At 44.1% G+C, this 25,000-nt stretch overlaps 1 protein-coding gene across 1 annotated transcript in view; it reads right to left on the bottom strand.

The window, feature by feature from the left end:
* The window catches only part of LOC139386629 (ephrin type-A receptor 3-like), a 183,350-nt gene that overhangs the window by 29,790 nt on the left and 128,560 nt on the right, over window positions 1–25,000 (bottom strand). The window lies entirely within an intron of this gene.

Genomic DNA, 25,000 nt, shown 5'->3' with positions numbered 1-25,000 from the left:
GTTAATATTAACTTTTCTCCGACATGTAAAACTTCAGTAGGAAAACAGCTAATTTAATAAGCCAATTCACACAAAACACCATTACATTTAACGCTCACTTAAATACAGCATGAAGGTTTTAGCCCAATACATAAAAGCGTAAAATCAATTTTCACATTGTCAGGTACTAAAACAGCACATAAATGATTTCTTTCTTGGCTCTTCTTCTCCCTTCTTCTTTGCACTCCTCTATGATATTTTCCTTTCATTTCCTCTGCTCTTTTCCTTCAAACCGTTTCCTCTTCTCTCTTCACTTGCTGTCTCTTCATTCCCCCTCTCCAGTCCTCCCCTCTCTCCTATCATCTCTTCTCATTATGAAGACTTACGAAGGGACGTTTTTCTAAAAAAGAAAGCCCCTCCATCTTTTACATCCTAAGCAGGGCCCAGTACATCTGAAAGACATTCTGATTATAATTGGTTTGGAATCAGTTCCAAGAGCTGTGATCAACCTCTTTTACATTTTGACACAAACTATAGATGGGGAGAGGGATAGGACAAGCACTTGATATAGATGGGGAGAAGGATAGGACAAGCACTTGATATAGATGGCGAGAGGGATAGGACAAGCACCTGCTATAGATGGGGAGAGGGATAGGACAAGCACCTGCTATAGATGGGGAGAGGGATAGGACAAGCACCTGCTATAGATGGGGAGAGGGATAGGACAAGCACCTGCTATAGACGGGGAGAGGGATAGGATAAGCACCTGCTATAGATGGGGAGAGGGATAGGACAAGCACCTGCTATAGATGGGGAGAGGGAAAGGACAAGGACCTGCTATAGATGGGGAGAGGGATAGGACAAGCACCTGCTATAGATGGGGAGAGGGATAGGACAAGCACCTGCTATAGATGGGGAGAGGGATAGGACAAGCACCTGCTATAGATGGGGAGAGGGATAGGATAAGCACCTGCTATAGATGGGGAGAGGGATAGGACAAGCACCTGCTATAGATGGGGAGAGGGAAAGGACAAGGACCTGCTATAGATGGGGAGAGGGATAGGACAAGCACCTGCTATAGATGGGGAGAGGGATAGGACAAGCACCTGATATAGATGAAGGGAGGGATAGGACAAGCACCTGCTATAGATGGGGAGAGGGATAGGACAAGCACCTGCTACAGATGGGGAGAGGGATAGGACAAGCACCTGATATAGATGGAGGGAGGGATAGGACAAACACCTGCTATAGAGGGAGGGAGGGATAGGACAAGCACCTGCTACAGATGGGGAAAGGGATAGGACAAGCACCTGCTATAGATGGGGAGAGGGATAGGACAAGCACCTGCTATAGATGGGGAGATGGATAGAACAAGCACCTGCTATAGATGGGGAAAGGGATAGGACAAACACCTGCTAGAGATGGGGAGAGGGCTAGGACAAGCACCTGCTATAGATGGGGAGAGCGATAGGACAAGCACTTGATATAGATGGGGAGAGGGATAGGACAAGCACCTGCTATAGATGGGGAGAGGGATAGGACAAGCACCTGCTATAGATGGACGGAGAGATAGGACAAGCACCTGCTATAGATGGATGGAGGGATAGGACAAGCACCTGCTATAGATGGAGGGAGGGATAGGACAAGCACCTGCTATAGATGGAGGGAGGGATTGGACAAGCACCTGCTATAGATGGAGGGATGGATAGGACAAGCACCTGCTATAGATGGAGGGAGGGATAGGACAAGCACCTGCTATAGATGGAGGGAGGGATAGGACAAGTGCCTGCTATAGATGGAGGGAGGGATAGGACAAGCACCTGCTATAGATGGAGGGAGGGATAGGACAAGTGCCTGCTATAGATGGAGGGAGGGATAGGACAAGCACCTGCTATAGATGGGGAGAGGGATAGGACAAACCCCTGCTATAGAGGGAGGGAGGGATAGGACAAGCACCTGCTAGAGATGGGGAAAGGGATAGGACAAGCACCTGCTATAGATGGGGAGAGGGATAGGACAAGCACCTGCTATAGATGGGGAGATGGATAGAACAAGCACCTGCTATAGATGGGGAAAGGGATAGGACAAACACCTGCTAGAGATGGGGAGAGGGCTAGGACAAGCACTTGATATAGATGGGGAGAGGGATAGGACAAGCACTTGATATAGATGGGGAGAGGGATAGGACAAGCACCTGCTATAGATGGGGAGAGGGATAGGACAAGCACCTGCTATAGATGGACGGAGAAATAGGACAAGCACCTGCTATAGATGGATGGAGGGATAGGACAAGCACCTGCTATAGATGGAGGGAGGGATAGGACAAGCACCTGCTATAGATGGAGGGGGGGATTGGACAAGCACCTGCTATAGATGGAGGGATGGATAGGACAAGCACCTGCTATAGATGGAGGGAGGGATAGGACAAGCACCTGCTATAGATGGAGGGAGGGATAGGACAAGTGCCTGCTATAGATGGAGGGAGGGATAGGACAAGCACCTGCTATAGATGGGGAGAGGGATAGGACAAGCACCTGATATAGATGGAGGGAGGGATAGGACAAGCACCTGCTATAGATGGGGAGAGGGATAGGACAAGCACCTGCTATAGATGGGGAGAGGGATAGGACAAGCACCTGCTATAGATGGGGAGAGGGATAGAACAAGCACCTGCTATAGATGGAGGGAGGGATAGGACAAGCACCTGATATAGATGGAGGGAGGGATAGGACAAACACCTGCTATAGACGGGGAGAGGGATAGGACAAGCACCTGCTATAGATGGGGAGAGAGATAGGACAAGCACCTGATATAGATGGGGAGAGGGATAGGACAAGCACCTGCTATAGATGGGGAGAGGGATAGGACAAGCACCTGCTATATATGGGGAGAGGGATATGACAAGCACCTGCTATAGATGGGGAAAGGGATTGGACAAACACCTGCTATAGATGGGGAGAGGGATAGGACAAGCACCAGCTATAGATGGGGAGAGGGATAGAACAAGCACCTGCTTGAGGGATAGGACAATAGATGGGGAGAGAGATAGGACAAGCACCTGATATAGATGGAGGGAGGGTTAGGACAAGCACCTGCTATAGATAGGGAGAGGGATAGGACAAGCACCAGCTATAGATGGGGAGAGGGATAGGACAAGCACCTGCTATAGATGGGGAGAGGGATAGGACAAGCACCTGATATTGATGGGGAGAGGGATAGGACAAGCACCTGCTATAGATGGGGAGAGGGATAGAACAAGCACCTGATATAGATGGAGGGATGGCTAGGACAAGCACCTGCCATAGATGGGGAATGGGATAGGACAAGCACCTGCTATTGATCGGGAGAGGGATAGGACAAGCACCTGCTATAGATGGGGAGAGGGATAGAACAAGCACCTGCTAAAGATGGAGGGAGGAATAGGACAAGCACCTGATATAGATCGAGAGAGGGATAGGACAAGCACCTGCTATAGATGGGGATAGGACAAGCACCTGCTATATATGGGGAGAGGGATAGAACAAGCATCTGCTATAAATGGGGGGAGAGAATGGATAAGCACCTGCTATAGATGGGGAGAGAGATAGGACAAGCACCTGAAATAGATGGAGGGAGAGATAGGACAAGCACCTGCTATAGATGGAGGGATAGGAAAAGCACCTGCCATAGATGTAGGGAGGGATAGGACAAGAACATGCTATAGATGGAGTGAGAGATAGGACAATCACATGCTATTGATGGGGAAAGGGATAGGACAAGCACCTTTTATAGATGGGGAGAGGGATAGGACAAGCACCTGCTATAGATGGGGAGAGGGATAGGACAAGCACCAGCTATAGATGGGGATAGGGATAGAAAAAGCATCTGCTATAGAGGTGGGGAGAGGGATAGGACAAGTAACTGCTAGAGATGGAGGGAGGGATAGGACAAGCGCCTGCTATAGATGGAGGGAGGGATAGGACAAGCACCTGCTATAGAGGGAGGGAGAGATAGGACAAGCACCTGCTAGAGATGGAGGGAGGGATAGGACAAGCGCCTGCTATAGATGGGGGGAGAGAAAGGACAAGCACCTGCTATAGATGGGGAGAGGGATAGGACAAGCACCTGATATAGATGGAGGGAGGGATAGGACAAGCACCTGCTATAGATGTAGGGAGGGATAGGACAAGCACCTGCTATAGATGTAGGGAGGTATAGGACAATCACATGCTATAGATGGAGGGAGAGATAGGACAACCACATGCTATAGATGGGGAAAAGGATAGGACAAGCACCTGCTATAGATGGGGAGAGGGATAGGACAAGCACCTGCTATAGATGGGGAGAGGAATAGGACAAGCACCTGCTATAGATGGGGAGAGGGATAGGACAAGCACCTGCTATAGATGGGGAGAGGGATAGGACAAGCACCTGCTATAGATGTGGGGAGAGAAAGGAAAAGCACCTGCTATAGATGGGGAGACGGATAGAACAAGCACCTGCTATAGATGGGGGGAGAGATAGGACAAGCGCCTGCTAGAGATGGAGGGAGGGATAGGACAAGTGCCTGCTATAGATGGAGGGAGGGATAGGACAAGCACCTGCTATAGATGGAGGGAGAGATAGGACAAGAACATGCTATATATGGGGAGAGGGATAGGACAAGCACCAGCTATAGATGGGGAGAGGGATAGGACAAGCACCTGCTATAGATGGGGAGAGGGATAGGACAAGCACCAGCTATAGAAGGGGAGAGGGATAGGACAAGCACCAGCTATAGAAGGGGAGAGGGATAGGACAAGCACCTGTTATAGATGCGGAGAGGGATAGGACAAGCACCAGCTATAGAAGGGGAGAGGGATAGGACAAGCACCTGTTATAGATGCGGAGAGGGATAGGACAAGCACCAGCTATAGATGGGGAGAGGGATAGGACAAGCACCAGCTATAGATGGGGAGAGAAAGAACCTGTCTACCAGCGAAACAGGGGAAAGGGATAAGGCTACTAGGGAATTTGATTTGATTTGATTTATTAGGATCCCCATTAGCCGACGCCAATGGCAACAGCTATTCTTACTGGGGTCCGACACACAACGAAAAATACATTACAGATCAAAGACTTTACAATTTACATTTAACAGTTACACATACATGTCAGTACATACACACAACCAGTAGGTCACATGTCAGTACATATACACAACCAGTAGGTCACATGTCAGTACATACACACAACCAGTAGGTCACATGTCAGTACATACACACAACCAGTAGGTCACATGTCAGTACATACACACAACCAGTAGGTCACATGTCAGTACATATACACAACCAGTAGGTCACATGTCAGTACATACACACAACAAGTAGGTCACATGTCAGTACATACACACAACCAGTAGGTCACATGTCAGTACATACACACAACCAGTAGGTCACATGTCAGTACATATACACAACAAGTAGTTCACATGTCAGTACATACACACAACCAGTAGGTCACATGTCAGTACATATACACAAGTAGGTCACATGTCAGTACATATACACAACCAGTAGGTCACATGTCAGTACATGCACACAACCAGTAGGTCACATGTCAGTACATACACACAACCAGTAGGTCACATGTCAGTACATACACACAACCAGTAGGTCACATGTCAGTACATACACACAACCAGTAGGTCACATGTCAGTACATATACACAACCAGTAGGTCACATGTCAGTACATACACACAACCAGTAGGTCACATGTCAGTACATACACACAACCAGTAGGTCACATGTCAGTACATACACACAACCAGTAGGTCACATGTCAGTACATACACACAACCAGTAGGTCACATGTCAGTACATATACACAACCAGTAGGTCACATGTCAGTACATACACACAACAAGTAGGTCACATGTCAGTACATACACACAACCAGTAGGTCACATGTCAGTACATACACACAACCAGTAGGTCACATGTCAGTACATATACACAACCAGTAGGTCACACGTCAGTACATACACATAACCAGTAGGTCACATGTCAGTACATATACACAAGTAGGTCACATGTCAGTACATATAAACAACCAGTAGGTCACATGTCAGTACATACACACAACAAGTAGGTCACATGTCAGTACATATACACAACAAGTAGGTCACATGTCAGTACATATACACAACAAGTAGGTCACATGTCAGTACATATACACAAGTAGGTCACATGTCAGTACATATACACAACCAGTAGGTCACATGTCAGTACATGCACACAACAAGTAGGTCACATGTCAGTACATACACACAACCAGTATGTCACATGTCAGTACATATACACAACAAGTAGGTCACATGTCAGTGCATATACACAACAAGTAGGTCACATGTCAGTACATATACACAACCAGTAGGTCACATGTCAGTACATATACACAACAAGTAGGTCACATGTCAGTACATACACACAACACGTAGGTCACATGTCAGTACATATACACAGCAAGTAGGTCACATGGGGAGAGGCGTTATGCCGTGAGGTGTTGCTTTATTTGTATTTTACATACACAACCAGTACATACACAACCAGTAGGTCACATGTCAGAACGTACACACAACAAGTAGGTCACATGTCAGTACATATACACAACAAGTAGGTCACATGTCAGTACATATACACAACCAGTAGGTCACATGTCAGAACGTACACACAACAAGTAGGTCACATGTCAGTACATATACACAACAAGTAGGTCACATGTCAGTACATACACACAACACGTAGGTCACATGTCAGTACATATACACAACAAGTAGGTCACATGTCAGTACATACACACAACACGTAGGTCACATGTCAGTACATATACACAACAAGTAGGTCACATGGGGAGAGGCGTTATGCCGTGAGGTGTTGCTTTATTTGTATTTTTAAACCAGGCTTGCTGTTCACTTGCTCTATATAAGATGGAAGGGAGTTCCATGAACTCATGGCTCTGTATAATACTGTATGTACGCTTCCTTGAATTGATTCTGGACCTGGGAAAAGGAGTGAAAGGGAGAGTAAAATGAGTGAGAGGGAAAAAGAGGAGAGGAATTAGAGGTGATGAGGAGGAATGAGGTCTTCTTAGCCTCAGTTAAAAAAACAGTAGTTCAGTGCCTAATCCCTGTGTTTTTACACAGTTGAACAGGTGGAATAACTCAGCCTAAAATGGGCCCTTTAGGGGATACTGTCTATGTCTGGGACTGGGTGAGAGAGGGAGAGGCAGGGAGAAAAACACACAATCCTAAGCAACCTGCATACACATTGTTTGAAGTACATAGACCAACATAGCTTCTTTAGTAGGTCAAAGCTGTGTGCTGAAAAACCTTGGTAGAACATGGGTGGAGTAGGCATGGTGGTGCTCATTTGAATTTCCTTCATGATGTTTTTTACACTGGAAAGGGGATTTTCTGTTAAAGGTGCATTAAACAACATTTCCACAGGCAAAGCTAGAGAAATGTTTTTGCAACCAAAGGTCTTTCATTGGCAGTGCTATTGTAAACTTTAATTCAGTCACTGCCAAAAGGTCTGAGCCTTAATGGCACAGGTGGTGTGCTTGCATAACTGCAAGGGTTGCTGGTTAAACACTGGACTGTTGGCTGTTGCCCTCTAATAGCTCAAATACATTTTGGACGTACTATTAAAGTATGCATAGAACTTACAATGGATAGTGAAAAGTAATTCTCTGAAATTTTCAGAAGGCGAATAGCTCAATTGATTGCAACAGTCTTACGTTGTAAAATATGACTAAAATCCCATTGAAAGAAAACGGTTTTAAAACATTGACTTTTGAGCTATGCATCCTATACATTTATACAATCCGGGTTAAGGGGGGCATTAGCTCCCTCCCCCACCCCTAGAGCTGCGCCACCGGAATGGCCATGCACGGCAGAGTTGGTGACAAATATCCAACACAAAGACTAGTCCAGCATCCAGATCGTAGCTGTAGATACAATCAAGATGGTTAAATGGAAAAGTTGTTGGTTTGGCACTGTTGATCAGCAAACATTTTGATTAAAATGTCAAGAAGACAGGTAAGTAATGTATTATGGATGTTAGAATTTTTTTCTCTCCTGATGCTAGCAAGCATGCATTTGCACCAGGCAGTCAGTGGACTACCAAGAAACTGTTTATATGTAATATTTGCTAGCAATTTGATTTCTCAGCTACGGTTTGAGTTGTGTCCTGTCTGACGCTGAAATGTGGCTAGCTCTTACCGTAGCTTGGACTATGGAGTAACTAGCTAGTTTTGCAAAATCCCATTGCATACATTGTAAGATAACAGTGTGACAATTTGCCCAAAGTTTGGTGTTAGTTTTGCACTAACCTAAAATAGCAAGCATAAAATAAACCCTTGAGCAGAGTTCCCACATCTGGTTTTCAGCTGAAGAGGAAGCTAGGTTGCTGAAAATCAGAACAGCCGGTTGTTGGCAACTTGGCTAAGGCTAGTTTGAGATAGGACAATCACATGCTATTGATGGGGAAAGGGATAGGACAAGCACCTTTTATAGATGGGGAGAGGGATAGGACAAGCACCTGCTATAGATGGGGAGAGGGATAGGACAAGCACCAGCTATAGATGGGGATAGGGATAGAAAAAGCATCTGCTATAGAGGTGGGGAGAGGGATAGGACAAGTAACTGCTAGAGATGGAGGGAGGGATAGGACAAGCGCCTGCTATAGATGGAGGGAGGGATAGGACAAGCACCTGCTATAGAGGGAGGGAGAGATAGGACAAGCACCTGCTAGAGATGGAGGGAGGGATAGGACAAGCGCCTGCTATAGATGGGGGGAGAGAAAGGACAAGCACCTGCTATAGATGGGGAGAGGGATAGGACAAGCACCTGATATAGATGGAGGGAGGGATAGGACAAGCACCTGCTATAGATGTAGGGAGGGATAGGACAAGCACCTGCTATAGATGTAGGGAGGTATAGGACAATCACATGCTATAGATGGAGGGAGAGATAGGACAACCACATGCTATAGATGGGGAAAAGGATAGGACAAGCACCTGCTATAGATGGGGAGAGGGATAGGACAAGCACCTGCTATAGATGGGGAGAGGAATAGGACAAGCACCTGCTATAGATGGGGAGAGGGATAGGACAAGCACCTGCTATAGATGGGGAGAGGGATAGGACAAGCACCTGCTATAGATGTGGGGAGAGAAAGGAAAAGCACCTGCTATAGATGGGGAGACGGATAGAACAAGCACCTGCTATAGATGGGGGGAGAGATAGGACAAGCGCCTGCTAGAGATGGAGGGAGGGATAGGACAAGTGCCTGCTATAGATGGAGGGAGGGATAGGACAAGCACCTGCTATAGATGGAGGGAGAGATAGGACAAGAACATGCTATATATGGGGAGAGGGATAGGACAAGCACCAGCTATAGATGGGGAGAGGGATAGGACAAGCACCTGCTATAGATGGGGAGAGGGATAGGACAAGCACCAGCTATAGAAGGGGAGAGGGATAGGACAAGCACCAGCTATAGAAGGGGAGAGGGATAGGACAAGCACCTGTTATAGATGCGGAGAGGGATAGGACAAGCACCAGCTATAGAAGGGGAGAGGGATAGGACAAGCACCTGTTATAGATGCGGAGAGGGATAGGACAAGCACCAGCTATAGATGGGGAGAGGGATAGGACAAGCACCAGCTATAGATGGGGAGAGAAAGAACCTGTCTACCAGCGAAACAGGGGAAAGGGATAAGGCTACTAGGGAATTTGATTTGATTTGATTTATTAGGATCCCCATTAGCCGACGCCAATGGCAACAGCTATTCTTACTGGGGTCCGACACACAACGAAAAATACATTACAGATCAAAGACTTTACAATTTACATTTAACAGTTACACATACATGTCAGTACATACACACAACCAGTAGGTCACATGTCAGTACATATACACAACCAGTAGGTCACATGTCAGTACATACACACAACCAGTAGGTCACATGTCAGTACATACACACAACCAGTAGGTCACATGTCAGTACATACACACAACCAGTAGGTCACATGTCAGTACATATACACAACCAGTAGGTCACATGTCAGTACATACACACAACAAGTAGGTCACATGTCAGTACATACACACAACCAGTAGGTCACATGTCAGTACATACACACAACCAGTAGGTCACATGTCAGTACATATACACAACAAGTAGTTCACATGTCAGTACATACACACAACCAGTAGGTCACATGTCAGTACATATACACAAGTAGGTCACATGTCAGTACATATACACAACCAGTAGGTCACATGTCAGTACATGCACACAACCAGTAGGTCACATGTCAGTACATACACACAACCAGTAGGTCACATGTCAGTACATACACACAACCAGTAGGTCACATGTCAGTACATACACACAACCAGTAGGTCACATGTCAGTACATATACACAACCAGTAGGTCACATGTCAGTACATACACACAACCAGTAGGTCACATGTCAGTACATACACACAACCAGTAGGTCACATGTCAGTACATACACACAACCAGTAGGTCACATGTCAGTACATACACACAACCAGTAGGTCACATGTCAGTACATATACACAACCAGTAGGTCACATGTCAGTACATACACACAACAAGTAGGTCACATGTCAGTACATACACACAACCAGTAGGTCACATGTCAGTACATACACACAACCAGTAGGTCACATGTCAGTACATATACACAACCAGTAGGTCACACGTCAGTACATACACATAACCAGTAGGTCACATGTCAGTACATATACACAAGTAGGTCACATGTCAGTACATATAAACAACCAGTAGGTCACATGTCAGTACATACACACAACAAGTAGGTCACATGTCAGTACATATACACAACAAGTAGGTCACATGTCAGTACATATACACAACAAGTAGGTCACATGTCAGTACATATACACAAGTAGGTCACATGTCAGTACATATACACAACCAGTAGGTCACATGTCAGTACATGCACACAACAAGTAGGTCACATGTCAGTACATACACACAACCAGTATGTCACATGTCAGTACATATACACAACAAGTAGGTCACATGTCAGTGCATATACACAACAAGTAGGTCACATGTCAGTACATATACACAACCAGTAGGTCACATGTCAGTACATATACACAACAAGTAGGTCACATGTCAGTACATACACACAACACGTAGGTCACATGTCAGTACATATACACAGCAAGTAGGTCACATGGGGAGAGGCGTTATGCCGTGAGGTGTTGCTTTATTTGTATTTTACATACACAACCAGTACATACACAACCAGTAGGTCACATGTCAGAACGTACACACAACAAGTAGGTCACATGTCAGTACATATACACAACAAGTAGGTCACATGTCAGTACATATACACAACCAGTAGGTCACATGTCAGAACGTACACACAACAAGTAGGTCACATGTCAGTACATATACACAACAAGTAGGTCACATGTCAGTACATACACACAACACGTAGGTCACATGTCAGTACATATACACAACAAGTAGGTCACATGTCAGTACATACACACAACACGTAGGTCACATGTCAGTACATATACACAACAAGTAGGTCACATGGGGAGAGGCGTTATGCCGTGAGGTGTTGCTTTATTTGTATTTTTAAACCAGGCTTGCTGTTCACTTGCTCTATATAAGATGGAAGGGAGTTCCATGAACTCATGGCTCTGTATAATACTGTATGTACGCTTCCTTGAATTGATTCTGGACCTGGGAAAAGGAGTGAAAGGGAGAGTAAAATGAGTGAGAGGGAAAAAGAGGAGAGGAATTAGAGGTGATGAGGAGGAATGAGGTCTTCTTAGCCTCAGTTAAAAAAACAGTAGTTCAGTGCCTAATCCCTGTGTTTTTACACAGTTGAACAGGTGGAATAACTCAGCCTAAAATGGGCCCTTTAGGGGATACTGTCTATGTCTGGGACTGGGTGAGAGAGGGAGAGGCAGGGAGAAAAACACACAATCCTAAGCAACCTGCATACACATTGTTTGAAGTACATAGACCAACATAGCTTCTTTAGTAGGTCAAAGCTGTGTGCTGAAAAACCTTGGTAGAACATGGGTGGAGTAGGCATGGTGGTGCTCATTTGAATTTCCTTCATGATGTTTTTTACACTGGAAAGGGGATTTTCTGTTAAAGGTGCATTAAACAACATTTCCACAGGCAAAGCTAGAGAAATGTTTTTGCAACCAAAGGTCTTTCATTGGCAGTGCTATTGTAAACTTTAATTCAGTCACTGCCAAAAGGTCTGAGCCTTAATGGCACAGGTGGTGTGCTTGCATAACTGCAAGGGTTGCTGGTTAAACACTGGACTGTTGGCTGTTGCCCTCTAATAGCTCAAATACATTTTGGACGTACTATTAAAGTATGCATAGAACTTACAATGGATAGTGAAAAGTAATTCTCTGAAATTTTCAGAAGGCGAATAGCTCAATTGATTGCAACAGTCTTACGTTGTAAAATATGACTAAAATCCCATTGAAAGAAAACGGTTTTAAAACATTGACTTTTGAGCTATGCATCCTATACATTTATACAATCCGGGTTAAGGGGGGCATTAGCTCCCTCCCCCACCCCTAGAGCTGCGCCACCGGAATGGCCATGCACGGCAGAGTTGGTGACAAATATCCAACACAAAGACTAGTCCAGCATCCAGATCGTAGCTGTAGATACAATCAAGATGGTTAAATGGAAAAGTTGTTGGTTTGGCACTGTTGATCAGCAAACATTTTGATTAAAATGTCAAGAAGACAGGTAAGTAATGTATTATGGATGTTAGAATTTTTTTCTCTCCTGATGCTAGCAAGCATGCATTTGCACCAGGCAGTCAGTGGACTACCAAGAAACTGTTTATATGTAATATTTGCTAGCAATTTGATTTCTCAGCTACGGTTTGAGTTGTGTCCTGTCTGACGCTGAAATGTGGCTAGCTCTTACCGTAGCTTGGACTATGGAGTAACTAGCTAGTTTTGCAAAATCCCATTGCATACATTGTAAGATAACAGTGTGACAATTTGCCCAAAGTTTGGTGTTAGTTTTGCACTAACCTAAAATAGCAAGCATAAAATAAACCCTTGAGCAGAGTTCCCACATCTGGTTTTCAGCTGAAGAGGAAGCTAGGTTGCTGAAAATCAGAACAGCCGGTTGTTGGCAACTTGGCTAAGGCTAGTTTTGAATTGATGCAGCTAGCTAGCTATGCTTTGTTGAAAAATGTAGGACTGGCATTCGGATGTGAGCTAACATTAGCTAGCTTCTGGGTCGAGGTCAGCTGCTGTTGTCCGGCTCTAGCTAGCTAGCTAATGGCTGAAGTAATTTGTGTAAAAACATTCTATAACCAAATATAGCTAGCTACCTTTCTTTTGCATTTTCGTTAGCTAGCTAACTGGTATTAGCTAGCTACAGAAGCTAGTTGCTGGACTTTGGACAAGCAAGCTAACGTTAGTTAACATTAGCTAGCTAGCTACCTAGCTAATCAAAATACAGTATCTGTTTGCATTTAATGATTAACCTCAGATTGAATACCACAATATAGCTAGTTTCTACAGTAGCCTAGGTTTGTTCTCATCCACTTCTTATGACTGGCAGCCTGGTGCAGCTGTAATGCTGCTGAGCAACCAAGTTGCTCGACCCGGTGTTAGAACTCTGAGCTTTGGCTGAAAAATATATTAGTATTGTCAGAAATGCTACAAAAAGGTAGCACATTGTTGGTTCCCCTACAAACTGCAATAAACTTTTATTTGATTCCGATTGTATGTGTCTGTGTGTGAGAGAGACACTGTTGCCCCTACAAACGTATTCAGCTGGAAAGGTGGCAAGTCTAATGGTCACTTTATGGATGTCGAGCAAGGTCCAGGCAAGAAATGAGATGTTTTCCTAATGCTAACGATTCTGTTACAAATCTGGTATGTGGTTATCAGTAACAGCCGGACACCTCATGATGTGAGGCACGGAGTGTGTTGGGTACCTCCAATCAAGGTGATTTGCGAATTTTCATCGACATTGGTGTCATGTTGGCTTAGATATGATGAACCACATAAAATCAAATCAAAGATCACAGTATACAGTTTAGCAGATGTAATAGCGGGTGCAGCAAAATGCTTGTGTTACTAGCTCCTAACAGTGCAGTAAAATGTCAGTACACAAATAATCAAAAAAATGAAATCAAGACATCAGGAATACACAAACACTCCAGTGCAACTGCCGCAAGGGACAAACCACCCACTGATGAAACACTTCCCCATTCACTTCAGGTGTGCGCATGTGTGTGTGTGTGTGTGTGTGTGTGTGTGTGTGTGTGTGTGTGTAAATGGGGGTCTCTAAGAGGGGTGCACATTTCCATGTTAATTGTGTGCCTCATTTTGCCTCTACAGATCTAAGTGTCATGATTCATTACCGCTGAAAGACACCTCTAAAATCACACGCATGCACGCACAGCATTGCTTTGGTCCCAGAGTGACTTTATGGCCCCCAAGTTACATAGCAACAAAACATAAAGGGAAGTTCACAATAAGCTAGTATAGAGAAGGTTTTATAAAAAACTCAAAATACCTGAATAGTCTCGAGAGCAATCTCTTGCACACCTCAGTTTCTCTCACGCACAGGCCTCTCTCTGTCTCTTTGTCACTCAAAGTTGTATTGTCAATTTTGTTTTGTATTTAAACGCCACTTGAAACGTGTACATGACACTGCAACAAAATGTCCCCATGGGGACTATAAAGTCAGTAAGTAAGTAAGTCTCTCTCTCTCAAACACGCACACGCGCACACACATAAACTTCTCCCTTCTCTGTTCCAGTCCACTGAGGACAACAGGATATTCATGTCCTCCAAAAGCCACACGCTCTTCATTTGCATATCAATTAACTTTTTAATATAATACTCTGTCACTCGAGACCCATTTTTCATTCGGCTAGCTACGTTCCACCTTCATAGAACTCCATCCATATATTATCTTCCCCACCCCCCCATTTCTCTCTCTCTCTGTACTTCTTCCTCTCTGCCGCCTCTATATTTATTTTTTGTTCTCTCCCTCTGTCGCTACATAGCCCATGCTACATTTTCTTTGTCTTCTCCTCTTTCCCTAACTCTCTCTCGCTTGTTGTCTCCTCTCTTATCCCAACCCCCTCTACTGTCTCTCTCTCTCTCTTCCTCCCTCTCTCTCATTCTCTCGCTCTCTCTCACTCTCTCGCTCTCTCTCCCTCTCTCATTCTCTCTCTATCAATTAAATTAAATTCAATTAAAATGGCTTTATTGACATGGGAAACATATGTTTACTTTGCCAATTGAAATAGACAGGACATAAACAAGGGAAATAAACAATAAAAAATTAACAGTAAACATTACACTCACAATTTTTTAAAGGAATATAAACAATTAAAATGTTATTATTGCTTATGTACAGTGTTGTAACAATGTGCAAATAGTTGAAGTATGAAAGGGAAAATAAATAAACAGATAAATATAGGTTGTATTTACAATGGGGTTTGTGTCCACTGGTTTCCCTTGTGGCAAAAGTTCACACATCTTGCTGCTGTGGTGTCTATCTCTCTCTCTGTCTATCCCTGTCTTCTTGGGCCCTATCTTCAGATCTCTGTGTAGTGTGAGTGGCTGGAAGCGAATAGAGGCTTTGCTGACAGGCTGGAAGTGACACGGCGGGGGTCCGACACTGCATACTAACTCACAAGCATTCAGATGAAGGAGGGAGAGGTAGGGAGAGAGATAACAAAGAGAATGAAGGACACCAATAGTGAGAGAAAACAATTGTACAATAAAGGCAGGCAGCAAGGGAGAGAGAGAGAGAGAGAAGAGAGAGAGACAGAGAGAGAGAGAGAGAGAGAGAGAGAGAGAGAGAGAGAGAGAGAGAGAGAGAGAGAGAGGGAGAGAGAGAGAGAGAGAGAGTGGCGAGTGGGGCACAGTAGCTGCAGGACTATCTACTACAGGGTTTTGAATGGTAGCTTTAATGGCTGACTCAGGTTCTCTTGTCTGTGTGATCGACACACTGGGAAAATCACGCACACTACAGGAGAGAGAAGTACTCTGAAAGACTGTCTTTAGGAAAGCTGCCAAGAGGAAAATGGGAGAGAGAAAAGAGAAGAGGAGAGAGAGGGAGTGATCAGACGACAAAAGCTTCCGCTTTGAAAGAAAAGAAAAGCTATAGAGCTTCAAAGAGCGGGAAAGTTTAAAAAAGCAGAGAGTAATGGGTGTAAATATGGAAATATCCTTCAAACTAAGAGCAAAGAACACACACACATATCAATCAACTGTCCAATTCAGTGCATTGCAAAAGTATTCAGACCCCTTGGATTTCTTCAAATTTTATTGTTACAAATTGGGAATAAAGTTGGATCATGGTGGTTTGGAGGCAGTGGTTTGTGTAAATCTGCAACTAGACAGCTATTTTGCAGGACTTTGGCAGCATTGTTGAGAGGGAGCTCACTCCCATCGGCTCTTTTGTGTACCTGAAACATATGAGCCAAAATAAAGTTATCTAATAGTTAGCCTACTAAACGACTGGTTATATTGTCAGAGTACATTAGAATGATTTAACTAGCTAGCTATCAGTTACATACCACATATCCATTCACTGGCGGCTTTGTCACGCCCCTAAACTTTCTAATTACGCCAACAGACGCATTGCTGCTCGTTGTGAATTCGGTGTCCTTCTGTATACTCCCTGCCAGACTGAGAGGGGGGTTGTTGATATGTCGGTTCAAACCAGCTCCAGCATATTATTCACCATTCATGTCTCCCATAGAATGGCTCCGTTTTTGTTGTATTCCCAAACTCTCCCAAACTTCTTCTGCACACCAGTCAGTGAAGCAGGTAAGTCCCCAATTTGTTTGTTTCACGATGTTCTTTTCATTTCAGTTTCTCTCAAATTCATCTAAACTCCTCTTTTCTACATCGGCATGTCGAACTATTGTTGATGTAGTGACTTTATTGATGTGAAAAGGAGAAATGATATCAAGGTGAAACCGCGAACCGTCATAGTCATGGTATACGGTCTCACATACACACAGCTGTTTTAGCCAATCAGCATCCAGTATCCAAACTACCCGGTTTATAATACATGTTAGAAACACCTTTGGCATAAATTACAGCTGGGAGTCTTCTAGGGTATTTCTATAAGAGCTTTGCACACCTGGATTGTGCAACATTTGCACATTATTATTTTCAAAGTTCTTCAAGCTCTGTCAAGATGTTAGTGATCATGGCTAGACAGCAACTTGCCATAGATTTTCAAGCAGATTTATGTCAAAACTGTCTTCTTGGTAAGCAACTCCAGTGTTTATTTTGCCTTGTGTTGTACGGTATTGTTCTGCTGAAGGGTGAATTCCTGTGCTTAGCTCCATCCCATGTCTTTTTATCCCATGTATTTGCCTATGACAAGCATACCCATACCATGATGCAGCCACCACCTTGCTTGAAAATAAGGTGGCAGTTACTCAGTGATGTGTTGTCCTGGACTTGCCCCCGAAATAAGGGTTTGCAAATAGGCCAAAAATGGTATTCCTTTGCTGTGTCTTTTTGTTATCTGAAGTATTACTTTAGTGCCTTGTTGCATACAAGAGGCATGTTTTGGAATATGTCTATTCTGTATAATTGTATTCTTCTTTTCACTCTGTCATTTAGGTCATTATTGTGGAGCCACTATAATGTTGTTGATTCATCCTCAGTTTTCTCCCTTCACAGCCATTGAACCATTGACCATGTTCAAACAGATATTTCATGTCTGATTTGTTATTGTTATCCATATACCAATCACTGCCGTTCTTTATGAGGCTTTCGGAAAAGCTCGCTGGTCTTTGTTGAGGTATCTGTCCTTGAAATTCAATACTTGACTGAGGAATCTTACAAATGTTGTATGCTTGCAAGACAGAGGAAGTGTTAGTCGTAAAAAAACAATGTCAACCCCTATTCTTTCACACAGAGTGAGTCCATGTAACTTATTATGGGATTTGTTAAGCCACATTTTACTCCAACTAATTAAGGCGTGTCTATACAAAAGGGGCGGAATACTTATGTAACAAACATATTTTAGTATTTTAGTATTTATATTAAAATGATATTATAGAGTATTTTGTGTTGATTGTGAAGAAATACAAGATGTGAAGAAATCCAAGGGGTCTGAACACATTTGCAAGGCACTGTATGTATCTGGGAGAGAGCTCAAATTCAAATGAAGTTGCTGTGTGTGTGTTTTCTGTGTAATGTTGGCCCTATCTTAACCAGCGTTGCTTTCACAGCTAATAAAGGCTGTTTAGAAGCAAGCTGTATCATTCAATGTGTTTTATATGACAAGATTAGTGCAAGACCTCAGATCGTAGAAGGAGAAATTGATATACTCAGGGAGAACAGAACTAGTGGAGGGGGTCAACACACACACACACACACACACACACACACACACGGACACACACACACACACACACAAGCATACACACAAACACACACACACACACGCACACGCACACACAAGCATACACAAACACACGCGCACACACAAACAAACAAACACAAACACACATACAAGCATACACACACAAACACGCACACACAATCATACACATCTGCCAATACTTTACCATAACATCTGAATGTCTTTTTCTCATCCACTTGAACTCTTTACCCTGAGTAGTACTTTTTGTGTGTGTGTGTGTGTTGTACTTAACTGTGTGTTCTTGATGTGTTTGTACATCTTAACCAACTGTCTATTTGAGTTCCAGTTGAGCTGATGTGATGAATAGTGTTGTAACCACTCTGCTTCAGTCAACATCGCTCTCAAAAGGCCAAGACATAATGACCAGTGTCTGATAATGTAAAACAAAGCTAAAACATTGAAAACATTGTAAAGTTTAGGGCTCTTCCTTTCTGTTAGTATTTCATGACAATAACAATCAAAGACAAAAAGGAAGGAAGAAGGGTCAGAAAGATAGAAAGAGAAGAGAAAGAGAAGTAGAAAAAAGAAAAAAAATGCTCTAGAAAATCATGCTGTTGTTACAGTGTAAACTCCAGTCTGACCTGTGTCTCTGTTAGCAGTTGTGTGAATCAGACAGACATACAGACAGACAGACGGACAGACAGACAGGCAGACAGACAGACAGGCAGGCAGGCAGGCAGACAGACAGACAGACAGACAGACAGACAGACATACAGACGGACGGACAGACAGACAGACAGGCAGGCAGGCAGGCAGGCAGGCAGACAGACAGACAGACAGACAGACAGACAGACAGACAGACAGACAGACAGACAGATAGACAGACAGACAGACAGACTGTGGGTCTGTGTTTGTTCTTATCATAGTCTCTCTCCACAGGAGGTGTATGGTGAGCTGTGACCTGGTGGTCCAGACTGTACTCACCACACTAATCTCCCCTGTGACACCCAGACACAGCCCCTATCTCCCTGGGACACTGCCTGTTGCCTTCTACTGCCTTGACTAATCCTTCTGACACACATAAAGGTACGGACGCGCACACACACACACACACGCACGCACACACACACACACACACACACACACACACACACACACACACACACACACACACACACACACACACACACACACACACACACACACACACACACACACACACACACACAGACACACACACACACACACACACACATACACACATATGCAAGTGTACACACACACACCTCAGTAATCATTAGTATGGATGAGAGAGTGTGTCGAGAGGAGATCAGACAATCTGTAATCACATCGCCTGTGTGACATACTGTACTGCTAATAGGATGGACCTGTGAACATGGTTTCTCGCTCTCTCTATCCCTTTGTCTCTCGCTCTCGCCATCTTTCTCCCTCCCCCTTCTTTTGCTCTCCCACTCATAATCAGTGGGAGTGGGTCCTTAATGGGAATGTTAATCAGAGACTAACACACACACACACAGAGAAAGACACAGAGAGAGAGAGAGAGAGAGAGAGAGAGAGAGAGAGAGATAGAGAGAGAGAGAGAGAGACACACACAAACACACAGAGAGACACACACAAACAGACACATACACTCAGTCACTCAGTCACTCAGTCACTCAGTCACTCACACACACACACACACACACACACACACACACACACACACACACACACACACACACACACACACACACACACACACACACACACACACACACACACACACACACACACACACACACACACACACACACACACACACACACACACACCACAGACTCGCTGTGCCTCATCATCACTCACAATAACAGATATCCCATTTAATATGAAGCTATTAGATTCAATGTAATTAAGATGAATTAGAAACAATGTCATGCCTAAACTAAGCTTGAAAACACCATCTGATAGACATTATATTTCTATAATATTTAGTCATTTAAACTGCATAACTCTGGTTTCTATATTTCTTAATTCCATTCCTTTACTTTTAGATTTGTGTGTATTGTTAGATATCCCTTCTTCCTTCTCTATCCCTTCATCCTTCTCTCCCCCCTCCCTTCCTTCTCTCTCCCTTCTTCCTTCTTTCCCCATCCCTTGTTCCTTCTCCCTCCCACATTCATTATCTCTCCATTTCTCTCCTCTCCCAATCTCTCCTTCCTTCCTTCTCTCTCTTCCTCTACCTCCTTCCTTCTCTCTCCCCCTCTCTTTCCCTCCTTCTCTCCTCTCTCCCTACTTCCTCCCTTTCCTCTGGAAATCTTTGTCTCTCTCCCTCTCCCTCCCTCCTTCCTTCTCTCTCCCCTTTCCCGCCATCTCCTTCCTTCCTTCCCTCTCCTCCCTTCCTTCTCTCTCCCTCCCGCCATCTGGCATCCAGCCAAAAACTCTTCTGACCGCTTTAGAAAAAGATTTACTATGCCAGAGGTAATTATTAGGAAGGGGGAATTATTAACAATAGAGTTATGGTATATAAATCTGTCTGTGTTTCATTAAAACATGTTTTGAAACATTAACTTAATACCAATTCATTAGACTAAGTGGAGAGCCAGACAAGACGAAGGGCAGAGGAGAGGAGAGGGGAAGTATGAGCATAGAGGAGAAGAGAGAGGCAAGGGAAAGCATGTTTAGTGGAAGGGTGACCTGTTTTCATCATCATTGAGGGAAGTGTGTTTTCATGTCTAATAAACTAAACTATACACCACAGTGTAGTGGGTCACAAACTCAGGGCAAGAAAACACACCATGGGTTTGGTGAGAGTGTGTTACGACCAATGATCCCTCTAAGCTGAGTGTGGGTGAGGGCGCGCAGCTCCCTGGGACTGCCGTTCAGAAGAAATATCAGCCTGCACAGAGAAGCACAAGATTGAACTTCACTCAACTCTAGAGTTTTCCACCTTAATTAACACTATCAACTTTTCCCTTTGTGGGAATTGTGATCAAATCATCACAATAGTAGCCACTTTCAATGTATGCCGAAAGAAAACAAACTATGCAAAATATTTTGTTGTAGGCAGAACGCCTCGGAGTAGGATTCTATTGCATTGATATGCACGACTCATCCTGTACTCTACACAGGCTGTTGCAGCATAACCAATCAGAGCTGCAGTAGGCCTATATGCAAATAGACCATTGCCATATATGGATCTGTGCAATTCACTTTGAACTGGACTTTGTTTACAGCATGAGTGGTCGTGATTATTATGAGCTTGTTCTCAGATCAAAGCGAGAGCTGCATGTAGCCACGTGTCCACATTTGTTCATATCCAAGAGCACAAAACATGTGTTTAATTCTCAAATCACTAAGATGTCAGATCAACACACGCACACACACACACACACACACACACACACACACACACACACACACACATGCTTTCCTCCCATCTTTATAGGCTATAGTTAGTCCTTTTAGAACATCTGGGCAATGTATCATTATGATACCAGCGACTGCTAGCTTGTTTGTGAGCTAGTTAGTTTGTAGGGTTTTTGCAGACAAAGCAGTATCATATAGCCCAAAGCTCACCCATATTGGTTCAAAGAGCCGCAAGCTGCCAGCAAATACACACACACGCAAGAGCACGCACACACACAAAGCCATGCACAGACATTTAGCAGCTGCCCCTTTAGAAGGCTTTTGAATGGCCACTCCAAAACAGACTCTTCTGGCTCATAATCATTATTACTGCTATTACACAAAAAACTGCCTGGTGCTAACCTTTCTGCCACAGACCTCTCTCTCTCTGTGTGTGTGTTTGTCACTAACCTCTCCTCAAAACACAGTTTCTCCAGCCAGCAAACTAGACCAGAGTCTTCTGGCATTGAGAACACCTACGAGCCAGGAAACTGCTTGCGGAAGGCACACAATGGCTACCATTCACCTCCCAACAAACAGGACTTGGCATTTTCTGGCATAGAGGACCAGGAAACTGCCTGTGTGGGGAGAATTCTGGCACAAAATGGCTGCATCTCCCAGGTGGGTGGTGGATGAGCTGAGCTGAAAAAATTATAAACTCCCTCCAATGAGAAGCCTTTCATCTGTGCTTCAATTACCTTCTCCCTCTCTCTTTCTCCTCCTTCACTTTCATCTCTCTCTCTCTTTGTTTACCATCTTCCGTGTAGGAAGGAGAACATCTCAAGAAATAATGTTAATAATTGTTTTTTATTTTTAATACCTTTGCAAAAATGTATAACCTGTATTAGTTTTCTTGTTTGTTTTCTTGTACACGGTCTCAGGGATACTGGAGTGATAGAGGTAGATATGTATAGGGGTAAGGTGACAGGGATACTGAAGTGATAGAGGTAGATATGCATAGGGGTAAGGTGACAGGGATACTGGAGTGATAGAGGTAGATATGTATAGGGGTACGGAGACTAGGCATCAGGATATATGATAAACAGAGTAGCAGCAGTGTATAGGATGATTGTATGTGAGTGTGTAGAGTCAATATAAATGTGTTTGCATGTTATGTGTGTGTTGGAGTGCCAGTATGCGTGAGTGTGTAGAGTCCTGTGAGTGTGAATAGAAAATACAAATATAACTAAAAGGGTGAACTCAGATAGTCTGTGTAGCCATTCTGTTAGCTGTTTAGCAGTCTTATGGCTTGGGGATAGAAGCTGTTTAGTAGCCTGTTGGTGTCAGACTTGATGCACCGGTACCTCTTGATGTGCGGAAGCAGAGGGAAGAGTCTATGGCTTGGGAGGCTGGCGTCTTTAACAATTTTCTAGGCCTTCCTTTCAAACCACCTGATATATTGGTCCTGGATGGCAGGGAGATGGCCCCAGTGTACTGGGGTGTCTGCACAACCCTCTGTAGCGCCATGCAATTTTTATATTTTATTTTATATTTTTTTATTTCACTTTTATTTAACCAGGTAGGCTAGTTGAGAACACCTTTATTTAACCAGGTAGGCTAGTTGAGAACACCTTTATTTAACCAGGTAGGCTAGTTGAGAACAAGTTCTCATTTACAACTGCGACCTGGCCAAGATAAAGCATAGCAGTGTGAACAGACAACAACACAGAGTTACACATGGAGTAAACAATAAACAAGTCAATAACACAGTAGAAAAAAAAATAGTCTATTTACATTGTGTGCAAAAGGCATGAGGAGGTAGGCAAATATTTACAATTTTGCAGATTAACAATGGAGTGATAAATGATCAGATGGTCATGTGCAGGTAGAGATGCCGGTGTGCAAAAGAGCAGAAAAGTAAATAAATAAAAACAGTATGGGGATGAGGTAGGTAAATTGGGTGGGCTATTTACCGATGGACTATGTACAGCTGCAGCGATCGGTTAGCTGCTCAGATAGCAGATGTTTAAAGTTGGTGAGGGAGATAAAAGTCTCCAACTTCAGCGATTTTTGCAATTTGTTCCAGTCACAGGCAGCAGAGAACTGGAAGGAAAGGCGGCCAAATGAGGTGTTGGCTTTAGGGATGATAAGTGAGATACACCTGGTGGAGCGCGTGCTATGGGTGGGTGTTGCCATCGTGACCAGTGAACTGAGATAAGGCGGCGCTTTACCTAGCATGGACTTGTAGATGACCTGGAGCCAGACCCGACGAATATGTAGCGAGGGCCAGCCGAATAGAGCATACAGGTCGCAGTGGTGGGTGGTATAAGGTGCTTTAGTAACAAAACGGATGACACTGTGATAAACTGCATCCAGTTTGCTGAGTAGAGTATTGGAAGCTATTTTGTAGATGACATCGCCGAAGTCGAGGATCGGTAGGATGTCAGTTTTACAAAGGAGGCTTTGTTGCGGAATATATTTGATTTTCGATTGGAGATGTTTAATACGAGTCTGGAAGGAGAGTTTACAGTCTAGCCAGACACCTAGGTACTTATAGATGTCCACATATTCTATGTCGGAACCATCCAGGGTGGTGATGCTAGTCGAGCGTGCGGGTGCAGGCAGCGAACGGTTGAAAAGGATGCATTTAGTTTTACTAGCGTTTAAGAGCAGTTGGAGGCCACGGAAGGAGTGTTGTATGGCATTGAAGCTCGTTTGGAGGTTAGATAGCACAGTGTCCAAGGAAGGGCCAGAAGTATACAGAATGGTGTCGTCTGCGTAGAGGTGGATCAGGGGATTGCCCGCAGCAAGAGCAACATCATTGATATATACAGAGAAAAGAGTCGGTCCTAGAATTGAACCCTGTGGCACCCCCATAGAGACTGCCAGAGGACTGGACAACATGCCCTCCAATTTGACACACTGAACTCTGTCTGCAAAGTAGTTGGTGAACCAAGCAAGGCAGTCATTAGAAAAACCGAGGCTACTGAGTCTGCCGATAAGAATATGGTGATTGACAGAGTCGAAAGCCTTGGCCAGGTCGATGAAGACGGCTGCACAGTCTTTTATCGATGGCGGTTATGATATCGTTTAGTACCTTGAGCGTGGCTGAGGTGCACCCGTGACCCGCTCGGAAACCAGATTGCACAGCAGAGAAGGTACGGTGGGATTTGAGATGGTCAGTGATCTGTTTGTTGACTTGGATTTTGAAGACCTTAGATAGGCAGGG

The sequence above is a fragment of the Oncorhynchus clarkii genome, chromosome 28 (genome assembly GCF_045791955.1).
Source record: "Oncorhynchus clarkii lewisi isolate Uvic-CL-2024 chromosome 28, UVic_Ocla_1.0, whole genome shotgun sequence".
Lineage (NCBI taxonomy): Eukaryota > Metazoa > Chordata > Actinopteri > Salmoniformes > Salmonidae > Oncorhynchus > Oncorhynchus clarkii.
This window is presented reverse-complemented; position numbering and strand designations above follow the sequence as displayed.